We start from the raw sequence: 17795 nt of genomic DNA, 5'->3' as shown, positions 1-17795 counted from the left end.
CCTAATCTGTCAAAAATAATAAAAATAGAACTTTGTCATTCAGGCAGCAAAGGTCCCAAAGGAAGTTACTGGGTTGGCCAAAAAGTGCCTTTGTTTTTTAAGTAAAAATAAAAGACACATTTTTCATTTTCACCAAGAACTTTATTGAACAGCATATTCACCCTTTAGTTCCACTACCTTCTGCCATTTTTCAGGCAACTTCATAATTCCATCTTCCCAAAACTTTTAATCTTTTTGAGCAAAGAACTGTTCCAGGTACCTTTTACAGTCTTCCAGAGCACTGAAATTTTTTCCATTAAGAGAATTTTGTAATGACCTAAATAAACGGAAATCCAAAGGTGCAACATCTGGTGAATAAAGTGGATGGATCAGAACGTCCCAGCCAAGCTGTAACAGGTTTTGCTGGTCATCAAAGAAACATGCGGTCTTTCGTTATCCTGATGGAAGATTATGTGTTTTCTGTTGACTAATTCTGGACGCTTTTCATCAAGTGCTGCTTTCAGTTGGCCTAACTGGGAGCAGTACTTGTTGGAATTAATCACTTGGTTTTCCAGAAGGAGCTCATAATAGAGGACTCCCTTCTAATCCCACTATATACACAACATCACATTCTCTGGATGAAGACTGGCCTTTGGTATGGTTGGTGGTGGTTTATTTTGCTGGCCCCATGATCTTTTCCTTTCCATGTTATTGTACAGTATCGACTTTTCATCATCCGTCACAATTTGTTTTAAAAATGGAATGTTTTCATTACGTTTAAGTAGAGAATCTCATGCGGAAATACGGTCAAGAAGGTTTTTTTCGCTTAACTTGCGTGGAACCCAAATATCAAAGTGATTAAAATAACCGAGCTGGTTCAAATGATTTTCAACACTTGATTTGGATATTTTGAGTATGTTTTCTATCTCCCATGTGGTATAACATTGATTGTTCTCAATTAATGTCAGATTTGATCACCGTCAACTTCAATCGGCCTACCCGACTGTGGAGCATTGTCCAGTGAAAAAATCTCTAGCATGAAACTTCACAAACCACTTTTGACACGTCCAATCAGTCACAGCATCTTCTCCATACACTGCACAAATCTTTCTTTGCGTTTCAGTTGTGTTTTTACCTTTCTTGAAATAATAAAGCATAATATGCCAAAAATGTTGCTCTTTTCTTCCATCTTCATTATTAAAATGGCTACACAAAAATTCACTGATTTTGATGTCTTTTTTAAATGCACGCTGATATGACAGCTGTCACATACAATCTAACAAAATTGTTTTGAATGAAATTAAAGACAATTAAGTGCTACTAGAGCCATCTTACAAAAAAACAGAACAAACCTTTTGGCCAACCCAATAAATTAAAGCGACAGATGAATGCATTGCTCTTGGCTGAGAACATTTCTGACAATGCTAATTACCGTCTTGAACACAGGCAAGGCTAGGTGGTAAAAGATTGGTAGAAAGGCTGCTAGGCTCCAAGACTGTGTCTGTACAGGCCTCTGGAATCTGACATGGTTGAATGGTTTGCTTCTTCCAACTTGCTACAGACCATTGACATGACTGAATAGCAGTGGAGTCCCAGTATATATGTTCTGACTCTTACTTGATCAGAGGATCATGTGAAGGACAATGCTCATCATTGTTTTCCTTACTCAAAAATTACACTGTGATTTAGATTCTTTTGACAAGATAAATGCTCTGCTTGCGAATTTTCCACCTTAAGCATCCTCCTTGAATTTATTTTGAAAAGCAAACTCTCCAACAAGGTAATGTGTCTGAATATGTGCATGCAAAGTTGTGGAGGGCTTAGTCCTTAAGGCATAAAAAAGCAAGAGAAAGCAAACGAAGTAAATTCGTTCTTTACTTGCATTTATGTGGGTAAATATTGATGTGGATAAATACAGATTTATTGTGTGTGTATGTGTGTTACTTGTAAGTTGTTTTTTATTTGTCTACAGAAAAAATGAAAAAGAAGGCTCACAATTAAAAATTATGTATACTTTAAAGAACCTTATGCTGGAGTCAAGAGGCTGGTCCTGCAGTCCTTATCCTATTAATAACTAATTATGATTTATCTGATTGGATTTGAGTGAAAATAGAGCCTGGACTTGACCCTAGATCTTCTGATTACAGGCTATAAAGTAGATTTATACTAATTACCCAACAATTCTATAGCTCTGAATGGAGGGCTAAAAGTCAGAAAATAAACCTTGCGGGCCTCTGGATTAGGAATAGCTCAGGTTCATAGTTACTTCTCAATATGTATGATATCAGATAAATCATATAGCTCTGTTGAGTTTATTTGATAATCAATAAAATAGTGATATCACTAAATATGTCTCAAGGATTGAGGGATATGGCTCATATAATTATGGCAATGGCTAAATATTGGAACACCAGTGTAAAAAATACCCACAAGCATTTTGGCTACTATCTCCCCAGTCCTGACTAGGCTTTGGGGTGGAATTTTACAAGTTATCTTGCAAATTACACCATAATACTACAGTGTAGAAAGCTGTTTCCTCTCTTTAACCACAAAGTTGGCTTTGTTCATTGGTGATGTTAAAGACTAACAAAATAGAATTAGATCACAATGTGCTCATTATTTCTCTTCCTATGGACCAGGAAACACTTTAAGGGCTTTACCTGTACTAACTAATTTTATCCTCACAATAACCTATAATATAGCTGCTATTATTATTATCCCCATTTTACAGATGTGTAAACTGCAACAAGGAGAGATATAACTTGCCCAAAGGCCCCAGTTAGCAAATAGTGGAATAGGAATTTAAATTCAGGTAGTCTAGCTTGTAGTAATCAAGATCTGAAAGCTTGGAGTAATATTTAATTCTACCTTATGCATTATTATTATTTTTGAACTTGTATAATGCCTCCTATTTATAAACTGTTAACTTTTGGTAAACACCTTGACTTGCAAACCATCATAAAACTTACTTCAGTAGCTGTCTACTTGATTTGTTTCCTCACCTTCATGGTCCCTCTCACAATCAATTTGACACAAAGCAACCAAGTTGATGTTTTAAGAATCTGGCCTCCTCTACTCCAAAACCTTTCAGAGTTCTAGTCAATCTTTCAAATAAAGTCTGAACGTTTTCATCTGGTACTCAAAGCTTCCCCATATGTACTCATCCTATATTTTTCCCTTCTGCAAAGCAACCAAATTATAGTTCTGAAATTTAAGTGCTTAGCAGTCACTGAAAACGCCTTAATCTTTCACACATTGTCTCTGCTCATGCCACAGAGATATCTTCTTTTTTCATACCCTGTTTCTGCCACTTGGACCCTATCTCTGATTCAGGATACAATTTACATGTAATTTTGACCATCATATTTCCCTGATTCCCTCAACCAAGTTGTTCCCTCTTTTCTGAGGAAATTTTGGCATAGAGTTTGTTTTTTTATAGTGTGCTTATAATAGATCAGTAAAGCCATGGCAAGTGTATGTGTGCATGTGTGTGTTCCAGTGAATCATTTCTCTGATATTTAGATTTATATACTACACATGTTTGTACAATTTTTGGTGCATATCAATATGTTTAGATCAACTAATTATCAATAAATATGTGTTGTGTGAGTGAATGAATGAATAACAGCATCAACTATGCTAGCTAGTACTGATAGTTTTCTGCCAGAACAATTTGATTGTTCATTTTACTGATCTCGTAAGGATCTGATAGCACATTGTAAAGGTACTAAAAAGGTAAAAAAGACCTTGGAAAGAAGAGTAAACTAAAATGGAATTTATCATTGATTGTTACTGCAGAAGCCAGATATCTGCAGAGACATTTCCTTATCTGAGTTCTACTGAAGCATTTTTGATATATTAACAGACTTTAATAAATACAGTCACCAACAGTTAAACAATCAACTGTAATACTGAAAGCAAAAATGCCAGGCATAATCTATAAAGTCATTGATCTTTAAGTGAGATTAGTCACTGGACAAACACTTGTTCCAGTGTGTGAACTTTTCCCTTTTTCAGAAAGTGAAATCCAGAATTCTGTGTCCTCTGAGAAAGTCAAGATCTGAGATTAATTAAGGAGCTAGTAATTAATTTAGGAAAGTATTATATTGTAAGTGTCTGTTATGACATATGCATAAATGCATTTATCTTCGTGTCCACAAAATATTTGTAATCAAAAGTTTTGTTCAAATACTAAAATGTAAATAAACACCCACTCTGTTGCATGTAGACAAGATGAGAACACCTGAGACAGACAAAGGGAAGCTCAGGAGGCACCCCCTCACTGGCACCTGACTCCTTTGTTGGTTTGTTCTGAGCCCTTCGTGACAGACACTTTGTCTAAGGATGACAGCATTTCATCACCTTCAAGAGATTAAAGCTCCCTTTCAAATATTCGTTCCAACACTGTTCAAATGTGTCAGCAGAGTAAAAATTCAATAAAAATCCCTGAGGGTGAGATGCCAATTAGGTATAAAGTTGCCAAGATTTGCCCAGGAACAATGGGGAGGCCACAGAGACCATTCAAATGGCACAGCTTTCCAAGCACTCATTTATTCTCTAGTCCTATCGACCTTGGGGCATTTAAAAATTTCTTTGCTCTCTTTTTGAGGAGTGGGGTGGGTGGAGAAGGGTGCATTGGGGATGTATAACTCATCCTGGGTCACAGACTAAAATTATTCAGACAATTTATGGCATTGCTTCTATTGAATAATGTGTCAAAATCATAATCAGGCTTAGAAAATCTATTTCTGCTTATTTTACTTGGGTGTTAAATTGAAGAACTCACAGCTGAAACTGTCCATTAACCTTTGTTTGAAAAACAGTGGGGGAATTTCAGCCTCTTACCACAGCTCAACAAAAGAAATATATAAAATGTTTGTGTGTGTGTGTGCACGTGTGTGTGTGCGTGTGTGTGTATCTGGGGGGAGTAATTAAATAATCATTAGCTTTTGATGAATTATATAATAAAAATAGCTATGTTTTGATCTAGTTTAATAGATGTAGACAGTCCTGTAGCAGGTATACAAGGGAATGGAACCAATGGCAGGTGAGTTCTCATGGGAAGGAAAAAGGAAAATCTCTGCAGCAAAGCAAAGCACACTGAAAACACGGGTTATCCTCAGACAGTTCTGAGGATAGCTGGGATGCAGGAAGGGAAACAAAGATGCAGAAGACCAAAATCATGTTTCCCCAAATGAAAGCAATCAAGATACACACACACACAGATACACACACACACACACTTACATGTCTTGTAGTGAAACAGTTAAGGAAAATAGCACTGAACAAGTCCCCATTTTCAGGCTGACACTGTGCACTGGGTCTTTACATGTATTATCTTACTTAACACACAAACACAGTGAGAGGTAGTATTTCAATCCCTATTTTACAGATACTCTGGAACATGAAAAAATTTTCTCAAATTCATATAGCTTCTCAGATAGCAAGACAGTGGGCTAAAATTCTAAATGGAAAGATAATTATCTCTCTTTCTCTCTCACATACACACACACACACACACACACACACAACTTGTAGAATGGGACAAATATTAGTTGACACAATCAGAATTTTGGTAATGTATGTCAGACTGATACCATGTGTTTTATAAATTTAAAATGGAGTTTAATCAATATTAATTAAATAAATATCAATGCATTACATTACAGGAAACTTCATAAGAACTGAAGGAGGAAGGTGTTGTTAATAGTAGACCATTAAAGAGGACAAAATGGTTTTAATTGTCAGGAGCTCAAAATGAATCAAGTGTGTAATATGACTACTGAAACATTGAAATTTTGCCTGCATGAAGAGCAATACAACATCTGAAGCAAAGGAAGAATCAATCTGTTATATATTTAATAAATCAATCATAACAATGTATTGGCATATTCTATTTGGCATATTCATGAACAGATATAGAAAAACTGAGAGCACTCTAAAGAAAGCAATAGAATATTAAAAGTACTAAACACTCTATAAGGAGGAGTTTTTAGTCCAAAAGGAGGAAGAATCAAGGTAATATGATAATTCTGTATTTGAAAGTTTATCACATAGATCATTACTCAGGGAAATTTCTTTTGTCCATATAAAAAGGGAGAAAAAATCCTTACTTCAAATTATTATAGGTTAGAAATTACATTAAAAAGACATGTAAAGCAAATAAATGAAAATATATGAATATCTTTATGATTTTGGAGGAAAATAGTTTCTTAAAAGCACTACATAAAATATAGAATAATATATTTGACTATGTAAAATTAAAATTAATTAATAATAAAATTTCTACAGTCAAATTCTAAACAAGATGGTAAGACATCATTTATATATCTTAGCACTGAGAAAGGGTAAGTATCCATATGTAGACAGTACCTGCTTGATCAATAAGAAAATATTCAACAACTCAATATCAGCAATGTATATGAAATAGCATTCCACATAAAAGGAGAGGCATTTAGAAAATAAACAATAGGTCAGACCTTCATGATGGCAGAGGAGTAAGACATGGAGATCACCTTCTTCCCCACAAATACATCAAAAATACATCTACATGTGGAACAACTCCTACAGAACACCTACTGAATGCTGGCAGAAGACCTCAGACTTCCCAAAAGGGTCTTGGTGGTCTGGCTGGCTGTCAGGCCTGAGCCTCTGAGGTGGGAGAGCTGAGTTCAGGACATTGGACCATCAGAGACCTCTCAGCACCACACAATATCAATCAGTGAGAGCTCTCCCAGAGATCTCTGTCTCAATGCTAAGACCCAGCTCCACTCAAAGACCAGCAAATTCCAGTGCTGGACATCCCACGACAAACAACTAGCAAGACAGGAACACAACCACATGCATTAGCAGAGAGGCTACATAAAATGATAATAAGTTCACAGACACCCCAAAACACACCACCAGACACAGATCTGCCCACCAGAATGACAAGATCCAGCCTCATCCACCAGAACACAGGCACCAGTCCCATACACTGGGTAGCCTACACAAGCCATTGAACCAACCTTACCCACTGGGGGTAGACACCAAAAATAATGGGAACTACAAACCTGCAGCCTGCAAAAAGGAGACCCCAACACAGTAAGTTAAGGAAAAAGAGAAAACAGAGAAATACGCAGCAGATGAAGGACCAAAGTAAAAACCAACCAGACCAAACAAATGAAGAGGAAATAGGCAGTCTACCTGAAAAAGAATTCAGAGTAATGATAGTAAAAATGATTCAAAATCTTGGAAATAGAATGGAGAAAATAAAAGAAATGTTTAACAAGGACCTACAAGAACTAGAGAGCAAACAAACAATGATGAACAATACAATAAATGAAATTAAAAATTCTCAGGAAGGAATCAATAGCAGAATAACTGAGGCAGAAGAACGGATAAGTGATCTGCAAGATAAAATAGTGGAAATAACTACCACAGAGCAGAATAAAGAAAAGAGAAGGAAAAGAATTGAGGACAGTGTCAGAGACCTCGGGGACAACACTAAACACAACAACATTCAAACTATAGGGGTCCCAGAAGAAGAAGAGAAAAAGGGACTGAGAAAATATTTGAGGAGATTATAGTTGAAAACTTACATTAATATGAGAAAGGAAATAGTCAGTCAAGTCCAGGGAGTGCAGAGAGTCCCATACAAGATAAAACTAAGGAAAAACACGACAAGACACACATTAATCAAACTGTCAAAAATTAAACACAAAGAAAAAATATTAAAAGCAGTAAGGGAAAAGCAACAAATAACATACAAGGGAATCCCGATATGGTTAACAGCTGATCTTTCAGCAGAAACTCTGAAAGTGATAAGGGAGTGGCAGGACATATTTAAAATGATGGAAGGGAAAAAGCTACAATCAAGATTACTCTACCCAGCAAGGATCTCATTCAGATTCAACAGAGAAATTAAAAACTTTACAGAAGGGCTTCCCTGGTGGCGCAGTGGTTGAGAGTCCGCCTGCCGATGCAGGGGACACGGGTTCGTGCCCCGGTCCGGGAAGATACCACATGCCGCGGAGCGGCTGGGCCCGTGAGCCATGGCCACTGAGCCTGCGCGTCCGGAGCCTGTGCTCCACAACGGGAGAGGCCGCAACAGTGAGAGGCCTGCGTACCGCAAAAAAAAAAAAAAAAAAAAACTTTACAGAAAAACAAAACCTAAGAGAATCCAGCACCACCAAACTGTCTTTACAACAAATGCTAAAGGAACTTCTCTGGGCAGGAAATACAAGAGAAGGAAAAGACCTACAATAACAAACCTAAAACAATTAAGAAAATGGTAATAGGAACATACATATCAATAATTACCTTAAATGTAAATGGACTAAATGCTCCCACTAAAAGACATAGACTGGCTGAGTAGATACAAACACAAGACCCGTATATATTTGTCTATAACAGACCCACTTCAGACCTAGGGACACATACAGACTGAAAGTAAGGTGATGGAACAAGATATTCCATGCAAATGGAAATAAAAAGAAAGCTGGAGTAGCAATACTCATATGAGATAAAATAGACTTTAAAATAAAGACCAATACAAGAGACAAATAAGGACACTACATAATGATCAAGGGATCAATCCAAGAAGAAGATATAACAATTGTAAATATTTATGCACCCAACATAGGAGCACCTCAGCAGATAAGGCAAATGTCCACAGCCATAAAAGGGGAAATCGACAGTAACACAATCATACTAGGGGATTTTAACACCCCACTTTCACCAATGGACAGATCATCCAAAATGAAAATAAATAAGGAAACACAAGCTTTAAATGACACATTAAGCAAGATGGACTTAATTGATATTTATGAGACATTCCATCCAGAAACAACAGAATACATTTTCTTCTCAATTGATCATGTAACATTCTCCAGGATAGATCATATCTTGAGTCACAAACCAAGCCTTGGTAAATTTAAGAAAATTGAAATCGTATCAAGTATATCTTGTGACCACAATGCTATGAGACTAGATATCAATTACAGGAAAAAATCTGTTAAAAAGTACAAACACATGGAAGCTAAACAATACACTACTTAATAACCAAGAGATCACTGAAGAAATCAAAGAGGAAATTAAAAAATACCTAGAAACAAATGACAAGGAAAACACAATGACCCAAAACCTATGGGATGCAGCAAAAGCAGTCTAAGAGGGATGTTTATAGCAATACAATCCGACCTCAAGAAACAAGAAACATCTCAAATAAACAACGTAACCTTACATTTAAAGCAATTAGAGAAAGAAGCAATAAAAAACCCCTCTAAGTTAGCAGAAGGATAGAAATCATAAAAATCAGATCAGAAATAAATGAAAAAGAGGAAGAAAACAATAGCAAAGATCAATAAAACTAAAAGATGGCCTTTGAGAAGATATACAAAATTGATGAACCATTAGCCATACTCATCAAGAAAAAAAGGCAAAAGAATCAAATAAACAGAATTAGAAATCAAAAAGGAGAAGTAACAACTGACACTGCAGAAATACAAAAAAATGATCATGAGAGATTACTACAAGCAACTATATGCCCGTAAAATGGACGACCTGGAAGAAATGGACACATTCTTAGAAAGGCACAACTTTCCAAGACTGAATGAGGAAGAAATAGAAAATATAAACAGACCAATCAGAAGCACTGATATTGAGACTGGGATTAAAAATCTTCCAACAAACAAAAGCCCAGGACCAGATGGCTTCACAGACGAGTTCTACCAAACATTTAAAGAAGAGCTAACACCTTTCCTTTTCAAACTGTTCCAAAATATAGCAGAGGGAGGAACACTCCCAAACTCATTCTATGAGGCCACCATCACCCTGATACCAAAACCAGACAACAATGTCACAAAAAAAGAAAACTTCAGGCCAATATCACTGATGAACATAGATGCAAAAATCCTCAACACCACACTAGCAAACAGAATCAACAGCACATTAAAAGGATCATATACCATGATCAAGTGGGGATTATATCAGGAATGCAAGGATTCTTAAATACAGGTAGATCAAACAATGTGAAACACCATATTAAAAAATTAAATGACAAAAACCATATGATCATCTCAATAGATGCAGAGAAAGCTTTTGACCAAATTCAACACACATTTATGATAAAAACCCTCCAGAAACTAAGCACAGAGGGAACTTAGCTCAACATAATAAAGGCCATATATGACAAACCCACATCCAACATCGTTCTCAATGGTGAAAAACTGAAACCATTTTCACTAACTTCAGGAATAAGACAAGGTTGCGCACTCTCACCACCATTATTCAACATAGTTTTGGAAGTTTTAGCCACAGCAATCAGAGAAGAGAAAGAAATAAAAGGAATCCAAATTGGAAAACAAGTAGTAAAACTGTTCCTGTTTGCAGATGACATGATACTATACATAGAATCCTAAAGATGCTACCAGAAAACTACTAGAGCTAATCAATGAATTTGGTAAAGTAGCAGAATACAAAATTAATGCAGAGAAATCTCTTGCATTCTTATACACCAGTGATGAAAAATCTGAAAGAGAAATTAAGGAAACACTCCCATTTACCATTGCAACAAAAAGAATAAAATACTTAGAAATAAACCTACCAAAGGAGACAAAAGACATGTATGCAGAAAACTATAAGACACTGATTAAAGAAGTTAAAGATGATACAGATGGAGAGATATACCATGTTCTTGGAATGGAAAATCAACATTGTGAAAATGACTATGCTACTCAAAGCAATCTACAGATTCAATGCAATCCGTATCGAACTACCAATGGCATTTTTCACAGAACTAGAACAAAAAGTTTCACGATTTGTATGGAAACACAGAAGACCCTGCATAGCCAAAGCAATCTTGAGAAAGAAAAACAGAGCTGGACAAATCAGGGACCCTGACTTCAGACTATACTACAAAGCTACAGTAGTCAAGACAGTATGATATTGGCACACAAACAGAAATATAGATCAATGGAATAGGACAGAAAGTCCAGAGATAAACCCACGCACATATGGTCACCTTATCTTTGATAAAGGAGGCAAGAATATACAATGGAGAAAAGACATCCTCTTCAATAAGTGGTGATGGGAAAACTGGACAGCTACATGTAAATGAATGAAATTAGAACACTCCCTAACACCATACAAAAAAATAAATTCAAAATGGATTCAAGACTTAAATATAAGGCCAGACACTATAAAACTCTTAGAGGAAAACAGAGGCAGAACACTCTATGACATAAATCACAGCAAGATCCTTTTTGACCCACCTCCTAGAGAAATGGAAATAAAAACAAAAGTAAACAAATGGGACCTAATGAAACTTAAAAGCTTTTGCACAGCAAAGGAAACCATAAACAAAATGAAAAGACAATACTCAGAATGGGAGAAAATATTTGCAAATGAAGCAACTGACAAAGGATTAATCTCCAAAATAGACAAGCAGCTCATGCAGCTCAATGACAGAAAGACAAAAACCCAATCCAAAAATGGGCAGAAGACCTAAATAGACATTTCTCCAAAGAAGGTATACAGATTGCCAACAAACATATGAAAGGATGCTCAACATCACTAATCATTAGAGAAATGCAAATCAAAACTACAGTGCAGTATCACCTAACACTGGTCAGAATGGTCATCATCAAAATATCTACAAACAATAAATGCTGGAGAGAGTGTGGAGAAAAGGGAACCCTCTTGCACTATTGGTGGGAATGTAAAGTGATACAACCACTACGGAAAACAGTAGGGAGATTCCTTAAGAAACTAAAAATAGAACTACCATATGACCCAGCAATTCCACTACTGGGCATATACCCTGAGAAAACCATAATTCAAAAAGAGTCATGTACCACAGGGTTCATTGAAGCACTATTTACAATAGCCAGGACATGGAAGCAACCAATTGTCCATCGACAGATGAATGGGTAAGGAAGATGTGGCACATATATACAATGGAATATTACTCAGCCATAAAAAGAAAGTAAATTGAGTTATTTGTAGTGAGGTGGATGGACCTAGAGTGTCATACAGAGTGAAGTAAGTCAGAAAGACTGAAACGAATACTGTATGCTAACACATATGTACGGAACCTAAAGAAAAAAAAAAGGTTCTGACGAACCTAGTGGCAGGACAGGAATAAAGAGGCAGACATAGAGAATGGACTTGAGGACATGGAGAGGGGGGAGAGTAAGCTGTGACAAAGTGAGAGAGTGGCATTGACATAAATCCACTACTAAATATAAAATAGATAGCTAGTGAGAAGCAGCCGCATAGCACAGGGAGATCAGCTCGGTTCTGTGTGACCACCTAGAGGGGTGGGGAAGTGAGGGTGGGAGGGAGACGTAACAGGGAGGGGATATGGGGATATATGTATACGTATAGCTGTTTCACTCTGTTATACAGCAGAACTAACACAACATTGTAAAGCAATTATACTCCAATAAAGATGTTAAAATTTTTAATTAATTAAAAATTTTAAAAAATAGAAAATAATTTTAAAAAGAAAATAAACAATAAAAAGATGCTAAGTTCACTATTAATCAGGCAAGCAATAGGGTGATGTTTTACCACATGTACAAGGATGAAAAATTTACAAATTGCCAATTATTGTTGACAGTGTGAGATAAGAGGAACTCATATGCTGTTGAGGGAAGTATAGTTTACTACAAATATTTTTTAGGGACTTTCACAATTTCAAATAAACTGAGAATACTTCTACCAGTCCAGCAATTTCATGTCTAAAATACTTGAAATCTGTTATCCATAGCACAATTGTTAATTTGAAACATAACTGTAGCTACCTAAATGCACACTGATTATGAAATGGATAGAAAAGACACGCTATAAACACACAGTACACTACTAGATAAGAGTTAAAATGAATAAATGAACTAGATCAATATGGGTCAACATTGATGAATACCAAAAAACAAACTAGATTTGCAAAAATATACTTATGGTGTGAGAGGATTCACATTAAAATCAAAGTAAAACTATATGCTTTGGATTTATATGTATTTGTTAAAGTATACAAACATGGACCAAAATAATACACATCAAATTTATAGTAATCTTTTCCTCTGGGAAATAAGTGAAGGGAATGGGTTGGGGAGGACTATAAGGAAAATTTCACTTTTTTTTCCATCTGAGTGATGGATACAAGGATGTTTGCCATATTATTTTCTTGACTTATTTGTTATTTAATTGTGTTCTATAATCAAAAAAGAAAAATATATATATATATAGTTTAGAAGTGATCTGTCTAATCTTGAAGAGATGATGACATTTAAAAGCTTTCAGGTCAAAATTTCTCAAATATTAAAAGAACGGCCAAAACACATCATGAATCCTTAGACTGAAATTTTCAATGCAAGTTTGAATAAGAAAGTTTTGCAAAAGTAGTAGAATTGGATGGCAGGTTAAACTAAATAAATGTTGAGGTCCCTACTAACTCTGAGAAAATATAATCAAAATATGTGATGGGTTCTAAAATATCTTGTTTAACTATTTATTGCTTATTTTTATTATCCAGCATTAATCTAGGTAACATTAAACTAAATTTTTCATTTTTTAAATGATAATTAAATTTGTATCTCAATATAAGGGAAACGTGAGACTTCAAATTTTGAACAACTAAAAACTGCCTTGGCCTTTTTATTTTCAGCCGCACCATGACTTAGATTCAGCTTCATCAACTGCCTCTGAATTTACAGGTCTCAGGGAGGGAGCTGCATTGTGGTAGAATTGAGAATTTTGTATTTCAACACTTAAATATGGGCAAGCAATCAGACTCAGGATTACTTGTCTGTCACTCTTCACTGAGTTTATTTGCCTTTTCCTACCCTGAGCCCTTTCAATTCCCCTCTTAACATCTTTGGGAAACATTACTGTGGCATTTAGCCAACCAGGATAGCTTAACTAACAAAAGAGTTGACCAGTTTTATTCATAGAGATGGAAAGCAGGGAGCTGCATCAATGCTCATGATGTGAACAGTCTAGCTGGAGGGAGGCCCTATCCTGGACTCATTTTTCAGAAGACCCACGGAGAGTGGTGGGATTTTTGTAGGCTTGGAGGTAGAAAGTGAATGTCAGTTCAGCTACTGGGTAAGATGTAACAAAAGGGAGAAAAGGCCAATTGAGGTGTTCTTTAAAATCTTTGAGTGTCTTTTACCCTTTTCATCCCAACTGCTGCTTGTACAAGCTTTGTCTACCTACATCTATGTGGGCAGAAATGAACAAAGAATAAATGAGAGAATATGCTGGCTAAAGAGCTGCATTCAAGCCCCTGGACATGGAAAGCAGGGCACAAGGGTCAGATGCCTGATGCTGTATCACCACTCAGCTGGAGGGAAAGCATAGAAGAGGTGGAAGGGATGACCCTTCTCATTACAAGGGGCACTGACACATGTCCTTGGAAAGACTCATGTAGTGTATTTTACCTCCTCAATGAGGCAGATGCAGGACATATGCTACCAGCTCATCTTTAATTCATTTGATGTGAAAATAGTCTGGCTATAAAGTGGAGTGGGTGGACAAAACCCTAGAATCAACAAAATGAGTACCCTTAGAGGGAAAAAAAAAAGTAGTGGATTCATTTTCTATTTTTACATATCTTTGCCTTGCTCACCAAATATCAGACTGATTATTTGTTCAGAAAGATGGAAATTTCCTTACGCTTGCATTTTATTATATAGAAATCTTCCTAGAGTTGTATGAGAATAGAATGGTACCTATGATTTGTGTAGGGTTTTATCATCACATTTCCAATAATCTGGATATAGTGGAAAATGTAGGTGATGTTATTTTTCAGAAGAAGAAATTGAGACAGTCATACAAGAAATACTATTCCCATTGCCATGGACCAAATGTTTGTGTCCCCCCTAAATTCATATATTGAAGCCTTACTTCCCAAAGTGATGGTATTTGAAGGTTGGGCCTTTGAAAGGTAATTAGGTCATTAGGGTGGAGCCCTCATGAATGGAATTAGCGTTTGCTATGGTCTGAATGTTTGTGTCCCCTCCAAATTCATATGTTGAAATTGTAAACCCCAAAGGTATTACTAAGTGGGGTCTATTGGGAAGTGCTTAAGTCATGAGGGAGGAACCCTCATGAATGGGATATAAAAGAGGCTCCAGAGAGATACATAACCCCTTCTACCATGTGAGAACACAGGGAGGAGGCCCTCTGCAAATCAGGAAGAGGGTTCTCACCAGGAACCTAACTGGCCAGCCCCTTAATCTTGGACTTCCAGCCTCCAGAACTGTGAGAAATAAATGTTTGTTGTTTCAGCCACCCAGCTGACAGTATTCTGTCATATCAGCCTGAACTAACTAAGATACCCATGGCCAACGAGCTAATTAGTAGCAAAGTCTGATCCAGAATTCAGACTGTAGTCAAAGACTTTTTTGTTTCTTTTATTATACTGAATTTGAATTGTTTTTACTAATTTAAATGTTAAACATTTGTCATTTGTCACAAAGAAACATTTGTAAGAACCAGATAGATAATATAAATATCTTCATTGACTATGCATAGAGGGGTGAGGGAGTTATATGAACAACTAGAGACAGTGGGCTTCATATAACTCATTCAAATTATTAACAATGCATGAGTTAGATAAATCATATTTCCATATATATACCTATATTCATATACATGATGCTTCTTATATAGCAAGCTGAATAATATGTGATTGTCATTATGATTTATATTTGCTCTTAATATATGGTGGGAAATTAGTCCTGAATCTGTGATGACCAAAAACAAATAAACATCATTAACAACAACAAAAATATATCACTTGATATAACAAAACAAATTTTTGTTGAAAAGATCTGAAGTCTCTCCACATTAGAGGAACTAAACATTTTTAACTTAATGAACATTTTTTAAACAAATGTTTATTATGCATCTCTTGTGGGCAATGCGACCTAAGTACACACAGAGCAAGAAACAGAATGTAGACAAACTAGAAAAAAGGTGAGTGTGGTTAGTATTTGGAAATGCCAGCCTCAGTGTTCCTAAATATATAGTGACCTTATTTTCCAAATTGGAACATGATTGAAAGTGAAGGGGGAGCTCTTAGTAAGTATTCTGGGACCACAGATGTGTCCTGAGAAGTATGGTTCATGTCCTCAAAATAGACCATTGGTAGTGTCTTGAGATGGAGACAATTCTGAGAATAGTCCTTTCTGACTCGATACTAGAATAATAGGTCAAATAAACTTTTGTAGCAAGAATGAGTGTTGAAAGTCACCTTTATTTTTATTTTAATGATTTCACTCAAGTTAGTAGACTAAAAACAATACTATGCTTGATTTTTTTCAGGCTGTATCAAAATCAGTTCTTGAATCCAATATGAAGCATACAACAATTTCTCCCGACTTATTTTCTTAGAAACCTGAAATTCTTTATTATTCCCTTTATCATGTGTCCATTGTCATTTTGACAACCTATAAAATATTCTACATTGGTCCTGCTCAGTGGCTTGTTACATTCCTTGTTAGCCCTAAATCATTTCTATCTCCATTTCATACAATTTTCGATTCAATGAGAAAAGCATTTCTTACCTTTTGGAGAACTTGAGCTACTATGTTTTCCAGATGCCTTATTACATTGTTTGTGAATGAGTTTCATTTATCACTTGAAGACAACCTACCAAAACAATGCAAGGTCAAAAATTCTCTAACTTTCCATGTTCAACCTCTATATAATTTCATTTAAAAAATATAAAATATCATTTTGTCATCATAATAAAATTGACAGTCATAGCTCATGAATGAAAGTTGGATTATGTCTTTTGCAATAGTAATTCATATTTTGAAGAGTGCATCATTTTACAGTGTGAAAAAAAATCCTATTATGATCTTTTATAATCCAAGACAACATATTGTTGAGACTTACTGAGACAAAATATGCTCTTCAGTTTACACTGATAAATTTGATTTAAGGATTCATTTTATTTCTATTTTATAAGTTATGATATCACATTTAGTGTTTATATTCACAACAGCCTATCACATTTAGTGTTTATATTCACGACAGCCTAAACAGTTTTGCTCCTTTTATAAAGACATACTTTCAAACGATTTAAGTATATCTTTAGAATGGGACTCCTTAATCTATGTCTAGCTTATGGCCACTTTGTCAGTATGGGAAAAAAAAAAAGTTGAAGGCAAGAATTCTCATTTTACTTTCTTTGATTTCATTTTTTTCCAAAGGAAGTTATCCGAGTTACTTTTTCCTGATTAACACATTTCTTCATCAACTCTAATTGCAAACCATTAAATTAGATTGCCTCCTTTTAATCTTTGCTGGCTTCGATTCTCTTATAAGCAGGAATATTATAAACTTTCAGATTTGAAATATATACATCTTTCTTAGCACTGAGGGAAAAAAATATTGTTTAATAAAATGGCTTTTCATCACAATGCACCTTAACGTGTACAATTATGATAATTTAAAAACTGCAGACTTGCATAGAAGTGGAAAATGTTTTCATTAAGGAAGAAAAGCTAAATTTCATATTAAAGCAGATGGAATTTTCAAATGCAACCCTCTTAAATCTTTATAGAGACTTTAGATTTAGAGAAGGCTTCAGGCAAAAATGCTGAAAAGCAAATAGTATCACTTGAAAGGCCAATTTATATTCCAATATAAAGTTTATAGAGATAGATTTCAAAAGTGGGTAGTAGAATCATGAATAGATTGTATCATTTGAAAAATAATGTACATTATGACAATTCTGGTCTAAATTTTTAAAAGAGGGAAAAGTGAGCAGTATTAGAAAATCTTGTACCCAGGGTAGATTCCATTTCTGTTTTGATTTACTA

This window comes from Monodon monoceros, unplaced genomic scaffold (assembly GCF_005190385.1).
Source record: "Monodon monoceros isolate NGI ecotype Baffin Bay Population unplaced genomic scaffold, NGI_Narwhal_1 Super_Scaffold_19, whole genome shotgun sequence".
NCBI lineage: Eukaryota > Metazoa > Chordata > Mammalia > Artiodactyla > Monodontidae > Monodon > Monodon monoceros.
Note: the sequence above shows the minus strand (reverse complement) of the source record.